Source organism: Parasteatoda tepidariorum, chromosome 9, assembly GCF_982258835.1.
Source record: "Parasteatoda tepidariorum strain Cologne lab strain chromosome 9, Ptep-v5.0, whole genome shotgun sequence".
Classification (NCBI taxonomy): Eukaryota; Metazoa; Arthropoda; class Arachnida; order Araneae; family Theridiidae; genus Parasteatoda; species Parasteatoda tepidariorum.
Window position 1 is genome coordinate 17,746,330 of NC_141763.1, and position 19,523 is coordinate 17,765,852.

The 19,523-nt window shown below is 30.3% G+C and overlaps 1 long non-coding RNA gene across 1 annotated transcript; it reads left to right on the top strand.

Annotated features, from left to right (window-relative positions):
• The first annotated feature begins 345 nt into the window (after window positions 1-345).
• LOC147803357 (uncharacterized) lies at window positions 346-4,875 on the top strand. The gene is made up of 2 exons (XR_015429049.1): window positions 346-2,762; window positions 2,797-4,875. It is a non-coding gene; the product is annotated as an uncharacterized LOC147803357 (long non-coding RNA).
• The last annotated feature ends 14,648 nt before the right edge of the window (window positions 4,876-19,523 follow it).

The window sequence follows — 19,523 nt, forward strand, 5'->3', positions numbered from 1 at the left end:
GTTTTATATTACTACTGATAACGAAAAATATATAGATAATTAAAAGCGTAAAATTCATTATTAATAAACACGTGTTTATTTTTAGTTGAATTTCCCATACTATCAACTACTGTAATTTTAGATTAAAAAAAGGATAATAAAAAGTAATAATTAATAACTCCATTTTCTCAAAATTGCTACAAATGTTTAATGTCTATTTAAACCAAACGCATATGTCTTTCAAGATATTTTGTATCTTGCAAATTTGAAAATAATAGGCTCGATTTTTTTATGAATATAAAACAGGAATAAAAAAGAAAGTTTTTTTTAAAATTCATAATGAAATGCTTTAAAATTTCTTTTTACTCCTTCCGGGGGAAATATAAATTCGCATGAAATGAAAATATAAATTTACACGTATAAACAAACTATAAATAAACTATGTAAATTAATTGTAAATTTGCATGAATATGAAATTAATATTTTTACTAGCTTATCAAGTTAAATGGTCTCAAAACACTGATCCTGAAAAAAATTTCAATATTTTTAATACATTTAATAATTATTATCTTTAAAAATTATTATTGTTTAAAATATTTTTTTTAATTTTGTTGTATGAAACACATCATCAATAATAAATGTTGCATTTAACAAAATTTAAAGTTTTAATATAATATTTTATCCAAGTGATAAAACAAACATATCTGTTATATTGCATAAGTGTACTACACTTTATGGAAATTAATAATATCAAGCCATGAATGATACCCGTTCATGTTAAAGTTATAAGAAATGTATCTAAATTTTAAGATTAATAAACGTGTAAGATTAAATAATTTTTTATTATTTTTTTTATTGGTGTTTTTAGCCTTCAGCATTACTCAAACAGTTTTAACTTAAAACTGAAATGTTTAATTTAAAATTGAATTATTGATTTCTAATTTTGTACTAATTTTTTTTAAAATGTTTAGTTTTGACTGATATTTATTGCTGTGATATTTTATAAATTTCTTTTACGTTGCAAGTTTAAATATCCAAGTGTCTTTGCTACGTGAACAAAATAAAGGAGGCAGGAATTAAAAATTCAATTTCAAAATTAAATAATTTTCAAATTCTTGCAGATTAAAGAAGATACAGTGAAAGTTGTAATTTTTTAAGATCATTTTCGAATATAATTTCTCAGACTGCCTCCAAAAAATATTTATAACCCTGCAATGGGCTAAAAGCATACACAAATAATAGCACTGCACACTGTCTAGGAGTACTAAGACAGAGTTCAAATATAACACAATTAGTTGGCCACTTTTTACTACGTTGCTGTTGTGAAAAGCTTACAGCGACATCTGTTAGCAACTTTTATTACTGTATGTATTAAACTTGCATCTTTCTCTATCAATATATTGAATGTTTCAATTTTTTATTTCGAACTGTTTGAAAATGATTTACTTTTGAAATCGGTTGTTCTATAGTGGTTATCCTTTATATTGTACGTTCAAGAATTCAAGAATTTTATATTTGTTATTAGACAACTTATGTTTGCTTCTAGATTTATGTTTACCACTATGTCTTTCAGATTTGTACTGAATTACTGAACATTTTTTTAATGAACATTCCGATATTTTGATGCAATATTTTAATTGTTTATATGTCGGTTATTGCATTATAACTTATTCTACAAAAGTTGATTGTTTCACTTTGTTTCAGTATGTATTATAATTTTTAGTAAAACAAGCATGATTTTTATCTTAATTATTTGAAATAACTGCACTTAAAACATTAATGACAAAATTTAAATAGATTTTCATTCCCTTATAACTTATAATTCTTTTTATTAATGATATTTTTATGAATGATTTTTCATTCATTTTCAGATACTTCATTCCTTTTTTCATATTCCTTGATTTTACTTTAAACATACATAACACGCAAAACAAAAATGATATATTTATATCATAATACTTATACGCTTTATCTAAACACAATTTCGAAACTGCATATCATTTAAGACATGATTCTCAATTTGCGAAGTAAATATTGAAAAACTGAAACCACACACTTACAGAAGTTAACTAGATTAATGTTTTTAAACCAATCTCACTCTATAGAATAAATATTGAAAAGTTAAAATCACAAACTTATAGCTGGATTAATGCCTTTAAACCAAAATTAATATTTAAGAAAAAATATTTTTTAATACTGAACATATATTTTATATAATAAGTTATGATTACTAAAAATGAAATGCATAAAACGGGATATTATTACCCTATTGAGTAACAGTATTAAAATTAATATCTAATGCCTTGTGTTGATGAGAATTGTCTGATGATAAAAAGCAATGATTTAAATAACAATATATTTAATTTTTTCACTTATCGTACTGAAAAAAATATGAATACACCATGTAATTTGCTCAACACAGTACTATTGTCTGCTATATTTGCCAATTAAACAATTTCAGCAAAACTGTTTTAAGAATAATATTTTTTTCTTTTTTTGTCTTCTGGAAATAAGGAGATCTGTAACTACCACTTCATTTAGTTACAAAATGGGAAAGTCTCTATTCAAGCTATAATATATACAATTCTTGATATTAGTGGTAGTTGGTGATATTTTATTTTTCTGTTATAGACAATTTTAGGAACTAAAATGTAATCGATAATTCTAAAGACAGCTTTCATAGCTTTCGATTCAGTTAAGTTATGCTTCAGCAGATAAAAATTATCTTTTTTAAATGTATAATATATTTTAAAATAAAATAATATCACAATAAATAATATCAAGTATAAAATAATATCAAGTATAAAATAATATCAGGTATAAAATAATATCAAGTATAAAATAATATCAAATAATATTCATTTTTTTCCTTCTTTCCTGGAAAGTAAAATAGAAGAGTTTTGTTTTCGACGAAGTAATCTTTTAGGTGTGATAAAATATTAATTTTAGGGGGGGGGATGTGTAGTCTGTGAAATAAATATGTATGATGACGTATCTCATCTCTCAGCTGATTGGATAAATAATTGAATCCAACTAAAACTTTAAAAAAAAAAAAGCTTGAAAAATGTGACTGCAGATTTTGATTCTAAATTTTTAATAATCTGATAAATTCAAAATATTTGAAAAAGAACCCTAGAAACGTTTAAAATCCTATGGAGCACATTCTAAATGTTACATTTCGAATTGCCCAGTAATGGCAGCTTTCTCGTCGTAAGTATAGTTTAAAAGAGAATATATTTTACTTTACTTAGATAATAAAGCACACCACTATGTTTAATAAATATTTTTTGTGACTATATTATTGTTTATTAATGTCTTAAGATAGAGAATTAATAAGACAATCGCCTTTTATGGGTACAGTATTCTGTGCCGCCACAACATAAAACGGAGATTGAAAGGGAAATATAAAAGCGTGATCCGGCATTTTGATTCTTAATAATATCCCTTTTTCAATGTCTTAACAAGAGATGTTTTACTGTAACATTCTTATATATTTTTCACTCAAAAAAACAAAGTATGTATATGCATCATTAACCTTTACTCAAAAGCAGCTGAATAACATCGGTTGAAATTCAGAGATTTTGAAAAGTTAATTGTGTGCATAAAGAAACTATAACAGCACTGTTAAATAATCTAACTTTTTATGTATGTATATATAATTGAATTTTTATTTTTTAGTAATAAAGACACACAATAAAGAGTAATTTTTGTCGTAGGATAATTTTTCTTTATTTTGAAATATCACTTCGTAAAGATGTGTGTCCTAAAGAGAATCTTTACGTGTTCTCATTAAGAAAATTGGTTTTATTTCATTTTATAATTCTACTATTGTGTTTTTATGTATATCTATAATATTATTTACAATAATCAAGCGATAAAATGACAAAAAATTATACATTTGCTTAGGAAAAAAAACAAGAAAACTCGTACTCAAATTTATCTTTAAAAATCGTACACATAAACAATGTTTTTCATTTATATTGTGTTCATAAAGTGACTGTGCATTTTAATTTCTGCTACATATATAAAACTTATTTGTATTTACTAATACCATTAAGGTTTATTCAATATTGAAATACAAAGTGGTTGCTAAAAACATTTTTTCTTATTTCTAAAAATCTAAAAAATTTTTTAAGAAGAGCCCTTTTTTAAATCATGAAAATTTAGCTATTGTTTGCACTTCGTTACTTTATTTATAAAATTTGTAAATTTATAATTACAATGTGACCGATTAATTGAAAAATAAATAGCTTTTCACTCTTTTAATATAGCAAACAATTTCGTGCAAAAATTTTTAAAAAAATAATAACAAAATAATTTATATAAAATTCAGAACTGCGAATTTCCCTGGCCTTTAGATGCTTTTTTTTTTAAATTTTTTTAAAGAAGAAAAAATTATGCTCTGAAATTTTGTTATTGGTTTCATAAATAGGACCTCCATAACATATATTTTAATTAATTCCAAATATTTTAACCATATTTATAAAAAAATTTAAAATGTTTTTAATGCTAAAAATATTTTTAAAAAATTGGGGCTCTCACTTTTGCGACGTCAGAGTTGATAGCTCTGAAAATAAGTCAAATATTCTCAATATAATATTCGCAAAATTATCAGCGAGTTTTTAAATGGAGGGATTATTTTTTTTATAATGTAAGCACAGTATATAAATTTTGGCACTCATTAGATTAAATATGGAAAATTTTGTGATGGATAAAAAAAAAATGTCTTTACTTGGTGGATATTGACAGGTTTTAGCCACCAAGTAATGGTTAAAAAAATTTCAGTCGAATTTTAAACTTTATAGTTATGGTAATCACACAGTTCCTTTTAAGTTTTTACTTTCCTAAGAGCATACTCAAATTATTATTTTTAAATTTTTTTGTTTTTTTTTCTGTTTCTTTTTTGTAGAAAAATATAAGTAATTCAGCTTCTTTTGAGTAAGGACCAAACTTCATCAAAGCCTATTTCAATCCAAGTGTTTAAATCCTCCTGTCCCATTTACAATATATATTGACTTAGTAAGCATTAATTGCTCCTATAAAATGCCCCGTCTTCCCAAATGACGCTTTAATGCATGCTGAAATACCCTTTTGAAGTACACTTTTAAGTGTAAACAAATCACTTAGTTCCTGTAGCGCCCTCTATCATCGTGATAACAAAAAAACTTTTACGCAGTGTTGTAAAATCTTCAAAATGAAAATAAATAAAAAGAAAAATCATTGAATTAACAAAGATGGTTGTATTTTGTGATGTTATAGTTTTATTATATGAGAAATGTTAGATTTATTATAATTCATTATAAATGATAACCTCATCAAAGTTATCTGCAAATGTTTTCATGTAAATATGTTTAAATCCCCATCCTTCGACTTATGTATCATTGTTTCCTATCTACCTGTTTTATAAATAAAATATTGTGGAATTCCTCTTTTATGTTGTTTCTTTTCTTAAATTTTATCATTGAATTAATAAAGCTACTCCTTAACTCCTTAACGATCGGTTAATTTTCAAGAAAACGGTCATAAAAGTGCCTATTTTTTTATCTAATCACAAAACACGTATTTGATTAGTGCTGACATCTAGTTTAAAATAAACTAACTATCTACAACTACCTTAAATATATCCTGGTACTGTGATCTGGTGTGTAAAATGAGAAATAAAATGTTTTCCGGGCAAAAGAAATGAATTAGTTTTATTCTTATTGGCGCATTACTACTGAACTCCAGCCCGGAAATATCACGGGAGTGAGACAGAGGGCGAAACCTCACCCCGTTATTTTCACGGTAACGAGAAGAGGCTACGAAAAAATGGAAGCTTGTGATCAGCAATAACAAAAATACATGTTTTCTTCACTAAAGTGCATTGCAAGCTCTTTACTGCCTATACTTCAGGATTACTGTTTCCGGTGTATGTGATCATTGTGTTTTGAGACTAACTTGAGTAGTATTTCTTATATACGTGTATTTTCAACCTGATTTATTATACGTGTTTTAAAAAAAAATTGTCATTTGCAGACGTAATTATCATTTCAAGACGTAAGAATCGCCTTTTGGAAAAACTAAATAATAATCGTTATAAAAACATTTCTTTTCTTATAAACAATTTGCCAACTTGGAAATTTGAACCTAAATGATAATTTGAAAAAATGAACTTAATTTCGCTGCTCGAACTTTATGCTAACACTAACGTATGGTGGAACACAGCTTGCAACAAGAGCAAACTTAATAATTGAAGTAAAAAGGGGCCTTAGGACTGATAAAAAAGCGAGTTCATTCTAAATCTAGCAACCATGTCACCTTTTTTAACAATACAACCATTGATATATAAACCGAATTTTCTTATCAAATTCACCAGAATTACTTAATATCATATGAAATGCAACAGATCTGAGCTCAGAAATTATATAATTTATTTCTTTTATTAAAAACAAAATTATTTGTTCGAAAATATCGCCCTGTAGAATAAGCTGCAGTAAACAGCTGGATACTTTCTAACCGGAAGAAGAGCAAGTCAAAAACTCGAGATTGCTGCTTTTTACATTTAGTATTTTGAAAACACCATTCATTGTCAACAAAAGCGCTACCATTTAGTGAAAGAATAAAGAGTATAATGTTAACCGAGAGTAAAAAAAAGTTATTAAAACCAAAACGGACCTTAGGAAACTTCCGCTGTATCCATCCTCTAAAGTTGTCCTTGCAAAGCGGAGTGTGAACAGGCTCAATATTCTAGAAAAGTTTATTGTAATTTAGTTAAGTTTATAATGTAAGACTTTTACCCAATATCACCATTCATAAGATTTTTCTGTTTTACATATTGTCAATGATTTTTTTACTCTGAACTCAGTTCGAAATGAGTGTATATAAGAAAAGGGGCACAACTCAAATTCGTGCTTAAGAAAATGGATATCGCTTAAAATGCGTGCGTGATAAAATAAACACTAAAACTATACGATTTTCGGAACACTAGACGATTAAATGGTCACTCTCAATTCCGTGATAAAGGCTCGAAATAAAGTAAATAAATCTGATGCTAATGATAGATATTGGAGTAACATTAATTGAATAATTAAGTGAAAGAAAATATTGCCTCATTTCATTAAAGAAATCGTACTTTAAATGTAAAGTAGATATAAAAAAAGAGACATAACAATACAATAAGGCAAAAAATCTTTACTGAAAATCTTTGAAAATGGTAGTAAATATAATGCAAGTATCGCACCAAAAGAAGTTGGATAGGGTATAGGCGGAACTCGAGGTGCAACCACCGTCACTTGATGAGTTCTAGTTCGTTTTGATCTTAACAAACGAGAGAGCAGTTGCATAGCGAAGATTGCTTCTACATCTTCTCCTTAGGAAAAAACTAAAGAATTCTGTTTCTGAAAACTTCAATTTTAGCTGTAAGACTCCCGCTGACAAAAAGTAAGAAGAAAACGAAGAAAAAGCCTTCGAAACTACCAGTTATGGCTCTCAGAACAGCTACGGGGGAAATGACGGTTTTAGGGCCAAGGAACTGAAAGGGTACAGCCCATGAAAATGACACAGCTCCACTCTTTCCTTCAAATAGAATTGGAAAAAAGACTGGAAAACCTGATTTTAAATCAAAGCACCATCTTACTAGTGAATCGCCTAAGAAATTCTTCACGGCTTTAATTAAAAGATTGCAACGAATATCGTGGAAATTTATTCGGAGTTTGTAAGAACTGACATCTTCACGGCAAAGATTTTAAAAAAATTGTAGGTGTTGCCTATAAGCTACTCTTTGTAGACACTTTTTCTTAATTATTCTTCCTCAGACTGAGAATCACAAAGATCCTAGCTTGTTTACCTTTGTGAAGAAAATTTTCTAGTCGCAGCGAAATTTATATTTTAATGAATAAATCCTGGTTTAGAAAATGTGGACACTTATTTCAAATATTGGAAATTTCAAACAACTAAAAATTCTGTTGATATTACTAATGTAATACTTTTGTAGCATTTCTTAAAACATGGGGAACATTTTTAACAGGTTCAAAATAAAGAAAACTTTAAAAAAGAACCGTGACATAAAGTATTTTTAGACTTTTCTAAAATACTCATGATAATTTCATATTAATTTTTAAAAAAAATTAATAATGAAATGCACATGGAGTGCAATTTCGATGGAGAAAAAAAGTGACAAGTGGCAGAAAAATTTATCATTACCATTTGTTTAGTCACCCTGTGACCAATAGTGATCATCAGTTTTGCCCTGCGACAGCAGATTTTAATTTAATTTTATAACTGTCTTGAACAGCCGACCCAATTTTCAGCTCTACTACTTCTTATGTTCAACTCCAAGCGCTGCAAATTTGAATCCAATAGCATGTTAAATCTGCCAAAGTCCTCCATGTTCCCATAGCAAATCATACCTCACGGGGGTACTGATCCAAGAGTTTCCTTGTCTTCTGGATTGGTTCATAATTACAAGGGCCGGGATAGCCTGGTTGGAAGAACACTGGGCCCATGTCTGAGAGTTCGTGGATTCGATCCCCGCCGGCCGAAAACTCCCCATGTTCTGATGCACTTTAAATCTGTCGAGTAGCAAAGTCCTCCATGTTCCCGTAACAAATCAAAACCTCTGGGGGTACTGATCCAGGAGTTTCCTAGTCTTCTGGATTGGTTCATAATTTCAATGCTACGGAGTTGAACATTAGTAGTCGTAAACCAAAAATTCGGTCTGCTGTTCAACGACGGTTCTAGCAGGGCTCGAAATAACTCAAAAATTTTTCTTGTCCCCGAGGACGGCTTGTCCAACAATGTACCCGTCCTCCTTTGAAACTAACCCGTCGCTTCTAATTAAATGAAAATATAATTTTCTCTTATTTATTACAAACATTTATATAAATTGCACAATGAATTAGTAGTTACTAGGATTACAAATGCTAGGATTGTATTATACAGTAATAAAAGGAATACTAGGTTACTAATTGGAACCTAGTATTTCTTTTATAAAATAATTTATTTATTTTAGGAAATAATTCAAATGACAAATGTCAAGTTATCTGGAATGTCAATTTATCCGAGGGTACTGCGCTTTTTAAATGAATCAAATATGACGTTTGCCAGTTCCACAATCAAGCTAATGATTTACAGAGGTTTCAGCACAAAAATCTGAAAGGGATTTTTCATTTAGGTAGATGTTCATAATAGCGTTTAACCCTTCTTGTTTAAGACCAGTAAGTAATGGGTTTTTTTTTTTTTTTTTTTTTTTGTAAGTTCATTGCTGACAAGTTCCTTTCAACCGCTGCAGTACGGGAGACAGAGAAAGCATCAATTCCACCATGCGTAATATGTTGCTGTATTTCTAGATTAGAGGGTCATTTTTGAAGTGAGGCGCTAGACTCTTGTAAGATAACAAAAATTGAAAATGTATCACCAACATTAACGGGAAAATGGCCGTCCACGCGGACGTCGGATTCGAGAAATTCGTTGTCCGCGGACAATTTTTGACCGACGAGGACGGGTGGTTTTTCGAGCCCTGGGTTCGAGAATTCAAATTTTAACAGCATGATTGTGATAATGTGGTCAATATTGTATACAAGCCGTTTTTACTTCCCAGGCAAGCTGGTACCCATTGATCTGAATCTGGTCTGGCTTCATGCCGCCAATATGGATCGAACCCCGGTCATTCTCAATACACGATGTCAGCCTCAGAGACTTTAACCACTGGAAAAACATTACTGGAGCCTAAATCAGAAGTTATATTGACTTCTGAGTTACATAACTTAAAGATAACAATATGTAGGAGTTGAGAGCGTCACATAGGTCCAATATGTGAGATTGACTCACAGTAACAATAGTTCTCTAAATCTCCCACCTAAAAAGAAAATTCTTATGTCTGCTAAATATTTTTAAAAAGATTGAATATTTTTATTCCATCCTCGTTTTTAACTTAAATTAATTTAAATCTGTTATGATTCGTTAAAATTTTCTTTTGTTTGTTGGAAAACGAGTGTGGACTCTTGACCAACCGAGCATGAATTCTATCGACCAATAACGCCCAAAATAGAATTCAATTGTTTTCTACTGATAGCAAAATAAATTATGTTTCCAGTAATAGGACTTTTCTTACTTTACTTACTAGTCAGTTTAAATAACCAAAGATAAACAGCCCCGTAGTAAATTTGAAAAGTTATCTGCCATTCTAATAAAAAATCATGATAAAATAAAAACTTCACTTTATTTAACCGATAATTAAGTATATAGTAATTTTTGAAACTGAAGCTTACTTAACACACGTTCTTTCTTTTTTTTTTTTTTTTACTTATCTAAGACATTCGAATAACTTTTTTCTCGAAAATAAATTTTCATCATCAACAATCTCATCAAACATTTCTAAATTGACTGAAGCTGCTATTCGACATACTTCTGAAATAAAAATACTATAAACTAATTTAACGAATCCATTAAGCTTTTGTTAAGAATATTTGTACAAAAATTATAAATACTTTTGTATTAATAACACCGTTAAAACTCTTTAGTTTTCACAAAATGTCTTTGGTAAAGAATAGGTGTAGAAATTCCATTTTGGGACTTCAAGGCTGAAAACATACCATTGAATTATAATTAGATTTATATTTCAAAGAAGGAGTTATTTTTAGAATCTTGTCCCTCTTTCACTTTCATATTAGGAAGCATGAAATGATTTTCCATAATGCGTAGCCTTACAAGTTATGTACGACTGGAACCTAATTACATCCTATTCTGTTAATATTTAATGCGAGATCCATGTTTTTCGCATGTCTCTTGCTGAATATCGTGTTCCTATAAACATCTGCCGGAACCATACGGAGTTTGTCCAGACCCCCTCCCTTGTGGAGTGGGGATGTGAACTGTTACAACCACCAGCCTACCTTTAAATAAGCCTTTTCAGAACATATTATGGCTTATGACTGCATTATTAAAGTTGAATACAACAATGATAACAGGGATGTAGCCCTGTTATTATATATATATATATATATATATATATATATATATATATATATATATATATATATATATATATATATATATATATATATATATATATATATATATATATATATATATATATATATATATATATATATATATATATATATATATATATTCCATACACTTTTCCATACAAGCCAATATAGCTCAAAATTTTTTAGGAGCTATAAATCAAATTAAGACTATTTTTTCAGCCATGCATGTAAAAAAATATTTAAACTAATATCAGTTTTTCCCTTTCTATTTTCCCCTCGGGATCAATCAATAACTATTACCGTTGGGTAGAAGCTCGCAGAGAAGAGGAAAAAAACACTAGGGAAAAACTATTCCTTCAACTTTTTTTAATCCGTAGCTGGTGTTACCAGTGCATAGGAAAACTTTTATTTTAAAAAGAGACGGGAGGAGGGGAAATTTTTTTCTAAATCCCTTTCTTGGTGGGGAAAAGAAGACAGAAAAAGAATGCGCAGAATAAACATGTCCTTGTATTTTGATTTTGCTGCCTCAACACGATCAAAAGGCAGGGACTTATTGATTTTGTGGAGGGAAAAAAAATCAATTTCCTGTTGCAAGGGGATATTAGAGTTTCTGAATATTCTTCAAAAATGACCAGATTTAAGCATCGCATCTGTTGCTGCCTCAAAGTTGTTTTCGCTGCCGAGCATACTGATCTGGTAGAAAAGAATTTTGTCTTAAATAAATATTGGCAAGACTAGAGATGGGCTGAATATCGAGAAAATTCGATTTGTTTTAAATGACACTAAAACGATATTGTGGAATACATTCTGACAATATATCATGAATACAATGTCTCATAATAAATATCGGCTGCAAGATAATTATCAATAACAATTATATGGCGATGATTATAACTAACGATAATCATCGAATATGACAACATCACGAACATTTTGGTTAATGATATTTATCTGATGAAAAGTAACGATATTTTGAATAAATATGCCTTGCTATAGAAGAGAGCTTCAATATAGTTCGAACCTAGATATATCAAACAATTTCTATGGAATTTAAATATTATTACAACTATATCATAGAATGCGCTCTGGATATATCATGAATACGATGTCCCTCGATAAATATCGGCTGCAAGATAATTATCAATAACAATTACATGGCGATGATTATCTCTAACGGTAATCATCGAATATGACAACATCGCGAACATTTTGGTTAATGATATTTATCTGATGAAAAGTATCGATATTTTGAATAAATGTCTTGCTTTAGAAGAGAGCTTCAATATAGTTCGAACCTAGACATATCGAGAAATTTCTACGGAATTTAAATATCATTACAACTACATCATAGAATGCGCTCTCGATATATCATGAATACGATGTCCCTCGATAAATATCGGCAACCAGGTAATTATAAGCAACTATAATATCGTAATGATTATCGAGAATGATAATGATCAAATATCGTGAAGTTATCGTTAACGATATTTATATGGTGAAAGATATTTAATAGAAATATCTTAATTTAGTAGAGCTATTCTCCCAGTAAATTTTAGAACAATAGATGGACGATAGATCGAAGAACATCGATGTGTTTTTAATATCACGATAACGATACCATAAAGCTTTTTCTGTCGATATATCATTAATACAATGACTCACGATAAACATCAGTTAGAAAATAACCAACAGCGATAAAATCATGATGGTTATCGACAACGATAAGCATCGAGTACGGTAACACAGTAATAATTGTTATCAACGATATTTATTTGGCAAAAAGTATGGATATTTTAAAAAATAATAATAACTTGCTTCAGTGAAAATCCTTTCAAAGTATAAGTAAAGATTGGCTATAATTTAAAGATATATCAATATTTTTCGAATATTGCGATTAAATATCGTGCAACACAAAATACATTCTTACGTTATATCGTGAATACATGATGAGTATCAAGTTCAATACAATAATCAACAACGATAACATTGTAATTATTATTTCGCATTTCCACTTTTTTGAGGGCTGAAATTTACAATCTATGACTACTAGGGTAAGCTAAAAAAAAAAAAAATTTTTTTTGCTTTAAAAGGGTGCAAATAAATATTTGTGAGTTGAGAAAACATAGCATTTTCAATAGAAAGTGTTATTTTTTATTCCATTCAGCGCTTAGGAAATAATTATTTCATGATATTGCTACCCTATTAGGGGAAAAAGAATCAGAAGGAAAAAAAATAGTTATCTGATCAAAAAATATCTTTTGTTCACTCATCATACTTAACATCCTATTTTTGAAAAAAGTAAATTGTTTAGAAATGAAAAAAGAGGTAAAGAGGAAGGCCCCTCACCAGATGAGTTAAATCTGTTGAAAGAGATTTTCGGGATCTGGGAATCAAATTGCAGTTTATTGTTTCAGACAGAGTCGGAAATTGGAGATGACTCATGGAAACAGCCTTAGCCTGTGACAGGTAGCATAAACATAAATTTATTATCTGGATTTCTGAAGCCATGATCGGCCTTTTACCTATTCATCGTGAAATTTTACTTTGATTTAGCACGATAAAGTAAAGAAAATATATAAATATGTAAAGTAAAAAACTTACTCGCTCTGTGAAAGTCCAAAAACAGTTTGAAAAGTCCAAAGGTGAAAAACGTCACAAGAACGCCAGTGGGTGTGTAGATTGAGCATTCTTGAGAAGACCACATAGCTGTTTTAGATGTTTACACGCTTTAAAAAATGCACACAACAAAGTTCTAAGAAAAAGTAGTACCAAAGTTGAGGTTATATAATCAACAGCAAACGTAAACAAACAACTGACCGATAAACATAGCTTGAAGAAACTTCACCTTGTTTAAAATCACACTGATATCGAAAGAGCAGTGTAAACATAATTGGATATCGTAAAACACTTTCTGTCAGTAGGTGAAACTTAGTTTCGCAAATGAACCAGTAACCCATTCAGAGAACAAAAGTTTCTCAAATGACTACCAACAGGTTGTTCACAGACTACTACTATTACAGTCCACAAGTCGATGAAACTTTCAAAGTCAAGTCGCTATTTTAATGGTCACTTATTCGGCGTAAATACGTTATCCACATGCTATCTTTAAACATCGTTTCGTCAGCAACATCACTAATCCTGTAACTAGTCTATTACTCACTGAAAGTCAAAACGCAAAGTACTTTTTGCGCAATCTCAGAGATGCCAACGGTTCCGGATTTGATAAAATATTTGAAAAGAGTGAACAACAGACTAAAACTTGCGGATTTTCAGTTAATTTTCAAAACTTTTTACAAGGCCGAACACGACTTAAATGTTTATTTTATTTATTTATTATTACAACATAAATTTGCAGGCTTGTGTGCTCAATTTAAGGCCTGTTTACACGGTCCAATTTCTTGAATCCGAGAAATTGGACGGATTTCTCTGTCCAAGAAATTGGATGATTCGTTGACACTATCCAAGTTCTTGAATGTCGCTGATTCGTTGAAAGAAAAACTTGCGCATGCGCATTGTTCATATTCAACATTATAAAATAATACTTACATAAGTTTAAAATTACTAAATAAATTCAAATAAAATCATAATAACACAAATAAACCTCAACAGATCAATTTATTTGGACTAAAATCTATGAAAACCCACAACAAAATGACATAATTTGCTGCCAGCTTGTTGACGTCACAAAACCTAAGACGCTGATTGGTTAAGGGAGAAAAACCTTGGATGGAAAGTAGAACATGCTCTACTATCGTCCAAGAAGTTGGACCAATTTCTTGGATGTTTGTTTACACGATCCAAGCTCAAAGCAAAACAAGTTTCCATCAATATCAATCAATCTCTGTCCAAGAAATTGGATCGTCTAAACAGGCCTTAAGGCTTATAAAAAATTGTCAAATAGAAGACCAGATAGCATAATACAGAGAAGGACAGTACAAAGATACATCCAGGGTAACAGCGAAATTCGAACCTGCTACCTCCACGCTTTGCACAGCGTCTTGAGGGCGACACTACTCGTCCAGGGAGGCCGCCGACTTAAATTTTACAAAGTGGCGTAGGCGTATTACATAAGACTTTGAATTATCTTGAAAAAACCGATAAATCGAATTCACTAATCCTAGAATCATATCCACTACCATTCGAAAATATTTATCCGTTGCATGAAGCAAGTTGGCATCTATACATTCGCCTGTGACAGACTGTAATTGTTGAAGAAGAATATTTATGCTTAAGTGGTTTGCATGTAGTGGTGGGAAAAAATCATTTTAAATTAGTTATTTAAATCAATAATGAACTGTTAAATCATAAAATTATTATCACTTTAAATATTCAAATAAATATGTTACTATAAATTTGAACAAGCTGGGATCAGTATAACAGTGCAGTGATGCTAAGTGCACCAGATCCTCGCAACACTTTATGGAAGGTACTTCAGCTACGTCGCACTAGATCTACAAAATGGGCTTTTGGCGACGGTCTGGGAAACATCCCTGAGGATGATCCTCTCCAGAGCTCCCCTGCTTTGGTAGCCCGACGACTTGAGCACGAAGTAGAGCACTTAACAGTAGAACAGTTTAACGGAGGCCGATACCGCGCACACTCGGTCCCTACGCAGGCTGATCAACGTGGTCACCCATCCGCTTACTGATCGCAACAAGTAATGCTTGACTTCGGTGTTCAACTGGGAACCGTGTCTTTAAGTGGACTGCGGGACTCATAACGCTTTATAAAATGGTAGATAATTAATAACTAAAAATTGAAGTTTTTGGTAAATTTTGCCAACTTTTGAAAAGGTTCAACGAGGCTTAACTGTAACAAAGTAGAACATCACATAAGTCTTTAAATAATTTAGAAGTAAGTTTCGGCACTTTTATTTACGTGGCACCAGAGCTATATGTTACATTCGAAAACAATAAATAATAGTCCTTATTGCAAACTTTTCCTGAATTTTCAAGTAAAAACAGCAAATCCCAAGATAAAATGCAACTTTTTAAGTTCTAAGATCAAGTAATAAACTTAATAATATCACTAAAGAACAAAAAAAAATTCTGTTGCATGAGATTTTTTTAAGAGGTCTTAGATATTTTCGTGTGGTTGATGTCAAATCTGCAATCGTTTTCTCATTATAAGCTACAGTTTTCACGAAATTTATCAATATATTGTTAAAGAGGATATTTTAAAAGTTACTCGAGTGAATATTAAGTGCTCCCACTTCTCTGCTACATAGGGAGTAGTAAGAGGAACGAAATAACCTATTTAATTTTATGATGCAATACGTTAACTTCATGTATATTTTGTCTTAAGTGTTCAGAGGAGCAAACTAGAATACGTGCATGCATATAAGCCTATAGGTTCTTAATAATCTTGTACATTCAGACAAAAAATAAACTAAACTAAAAATATCATTTTGGAAAAAAAATGTAGTTTTCTTAACAAGACTGATTTTTCGATTCGAAATCCCCACTTCCGAATTGGGTAAGGTTAAAAATGTAAAAAGTAGTGACTAACAAAATTCAAAATTTTATGGAATGAAACTGAAACTAGCAACTTTTCCTAGCATATATATATTTTTTTATTGAAAGTGGATGTTGTTGTTGTTGTTGTTGTTGTTAATTTACGTCGCACTAGAGCTGCACCATGGGCTATTGGCGACGGTCTGGGAAACATCCCGGAGGATGATCCGAAGACATGCCATCACAATTTTGATCCTCTGCGGAGGGGATGGCACCCCTGCTTCTGTAGCCCGACGACCTGCGCGCGAAGTCGAGCACTTTACGGTAGCACAGTTTAACGAGGACCAATACCGCACACCCTCGGTCCCTACGCAGACTGATTCAAGTGGTCACCCACCCGCACACTGACCGTAGCCAGTGATGCTTGACTTCGGTGATCTGCTGAGAACCGTGTCTTAACGATCAGTCCACTGCGGGACGAAAGTGGATGTTTCAGCTTTTTAATATGAATAATTTGAAATGTAAGTCAAAATAGTAGTTACGGTCGAATAATCAGTGAAATAAAAATGAATTGAGTTACTACCACTTTTTACATTTTTAGTCGTCTGGGGCAGCCCTGGGTAAGATCAAATACTTGTATCGATGCAATAAAATTTGTTCCCCAATGTAATGGAAAACAACTTACTATAGCAAGTTGTAAATACGTGTAATTACGTAAGTTGTAAATACGTGTAAATTGTAAATAGGTCTGTTTAATTCAATATATGGAATAAAGTAAAACACGCATTTACACCACTTCGTAAATATTTTGCTATAAGTAAGAAAAAGTTTATAAAAATGAGATACATCGGCAACATTTAAAATCAGAACTGCTATTTATAGCATTTATAAGTACTAAGTATGCTATTTAGCAAAGAACAATGTGTATGTAGAGTTCGTTAGATCAGATCGGCGGATCGGAATACCGAATCTGCGACCTCTCATCCTGATATTCTTTCTGCTGTCAGAAATTAACTGCAACTGACTGCAAGATACTGATGTCATAATTATTCATCGCACATTTTCTCCAGTATATATATGTATCTGTCAAGCCACAAAACTACTACTACTTTGTTATATACTATTTTGAATTTTAATTTACTTTTAAGTTAGTCACGCAGCTTTTGTGACTCTATCATTTTCCCGGAAAATAAAAGTGTTTATTTTTATCTTCTGATTGTTTTGATGTGAGAACGCTATGCCTCGTTCCCACATGTACTTTTACGAACGTTGGCCTTATAGCAATTAATTACCTGTTTTCAAACAATAAAAAAATTAAAAATTGCTATTTTAAATATCATTATCTACCACTCATTTAAAGTTATTTATTATGATTACAAACATAAAATCGCAACTTCAGCTTGCTGTTGCTTAATCGTTAATGTAAAAAACTGAAGGTACCGAAAAATATTTAAGTTTAGCCCCCACTTGAGTATTACAACATAACCAATGTTTCTTTTATTTATTTCTTATATATTGTACTGAAGTATATGAACTTATTATAACAACTAAACTTTTCTTTAGTTCGATACGAATTTAAGAGAGAAACAAAAACAAAATCAGATCATTGTAGCCTAAGTCTTACAAATAAATGTTCGAGTAATTCATTTAGCATAGTGGATTAAAAAAATTCTACCAAATCCATGCATACAGAATGCTACCACTAAAAAAGATTGCTTCCTAGACCGCACAAGTTGGTTATTATGCAACGTACCTTTATTTTCGGCGTACAAAGCTTAAAAGGCGTTTAAACATCGAAAATGAGGGATTGCTATTGCTTGTGCCAATCTAATTTAATTGTATTTGAATCTGTGATTTTCAAGTAAGAACAGCAAATCCACTTTTCTCTTTACATTTATTTATTTATATACTTATTAATTTTTTTGTTATAATTTTTTATTTCTTTCAATTGATCTCTACTATTTTTACCATCTAAAAAAAGAAACAATTGCAATTAATGAAGCAAAAAAGAAAACAGAAACAAAAATAAATAAACAAATTTCGTGATAGTTCTAAATTAGTTATATACGAGTACGTCATCAGTTTCTGATTTTCGTTTCTTCAAAAAGTCTGAACAGAAACAGTTACAATAATAATCGTTTGCTTATAAGTCTTTCTTTCAGGAAAATACATTGTATCAGCAAAATGGCTTTGAGAACGTTTTTTTTTTTTTTTTTCTTCTTCTTCATTCTTCTCAAAAACAAATCACGCAATCATGCGCTAAGCCGTTCTGATACATAAAAGGAAAGGATCTATACAAGATTATTTTTTCCGAAATCTCCTAGAAGAGAGTCTTTATCTATAATACTCAATTATCCTTTGGAAGGTAAAAAATCAGGAATCATAATTATTCCACAACACTACTTTAGCAACGAAATTATAATCTTTTTGCAGAGAACATTTTTTATTAGGTAATATATATATATAACATCTTAGTGTAATTTATTGACAAAATCCTAGATTTCAACAAAATTAGTTGAATTATTATCGATTAAAGGACAATTTAAAAAATAAAGCTTTATTTTCAATGTTTCGCCCAGAAACTATTAAGTTGTTTTAATTTTAACTTGAAATTTTATTTTAATAAAAAAAAAATACAGCTTTGAAAGGTGTAAAAATTTTCTGTCATTATAATTTAATTAAATAATAATAGAAAATTCCAAAAATTATACATATTTTTTTTGTGTGGAAACATATAAAAATGAACCAAAAATTTTAAAATAAAATAAAAACGTGTACTGTATTCCTTATAAATATCCTCAGTGGTAGACGGATCATGAATTAGGGTACCCTTGCCGTTTGGCTAATTTTTGGAGTTTTTTCTCCCCATTGAACGCAAACTCCATCAAAAAGTACTAAACGAAGGTAAAAATCTCCCAATATTTAATCCAGGAATTCCCTTGTCATCTGGATTGGGTTTAAAATTACAAGGCTACATAGTCGTAAACTCAAAATTGAGTTGACTGTTCAACGATGGTTATAAAAAATGAAGACAACTGTGAACACATTAAAACTACTCAAAATTGAGTTGACTGTTCAACGATGGTTATAAAAAATGAAGACAACTGTGAACACATTAAAA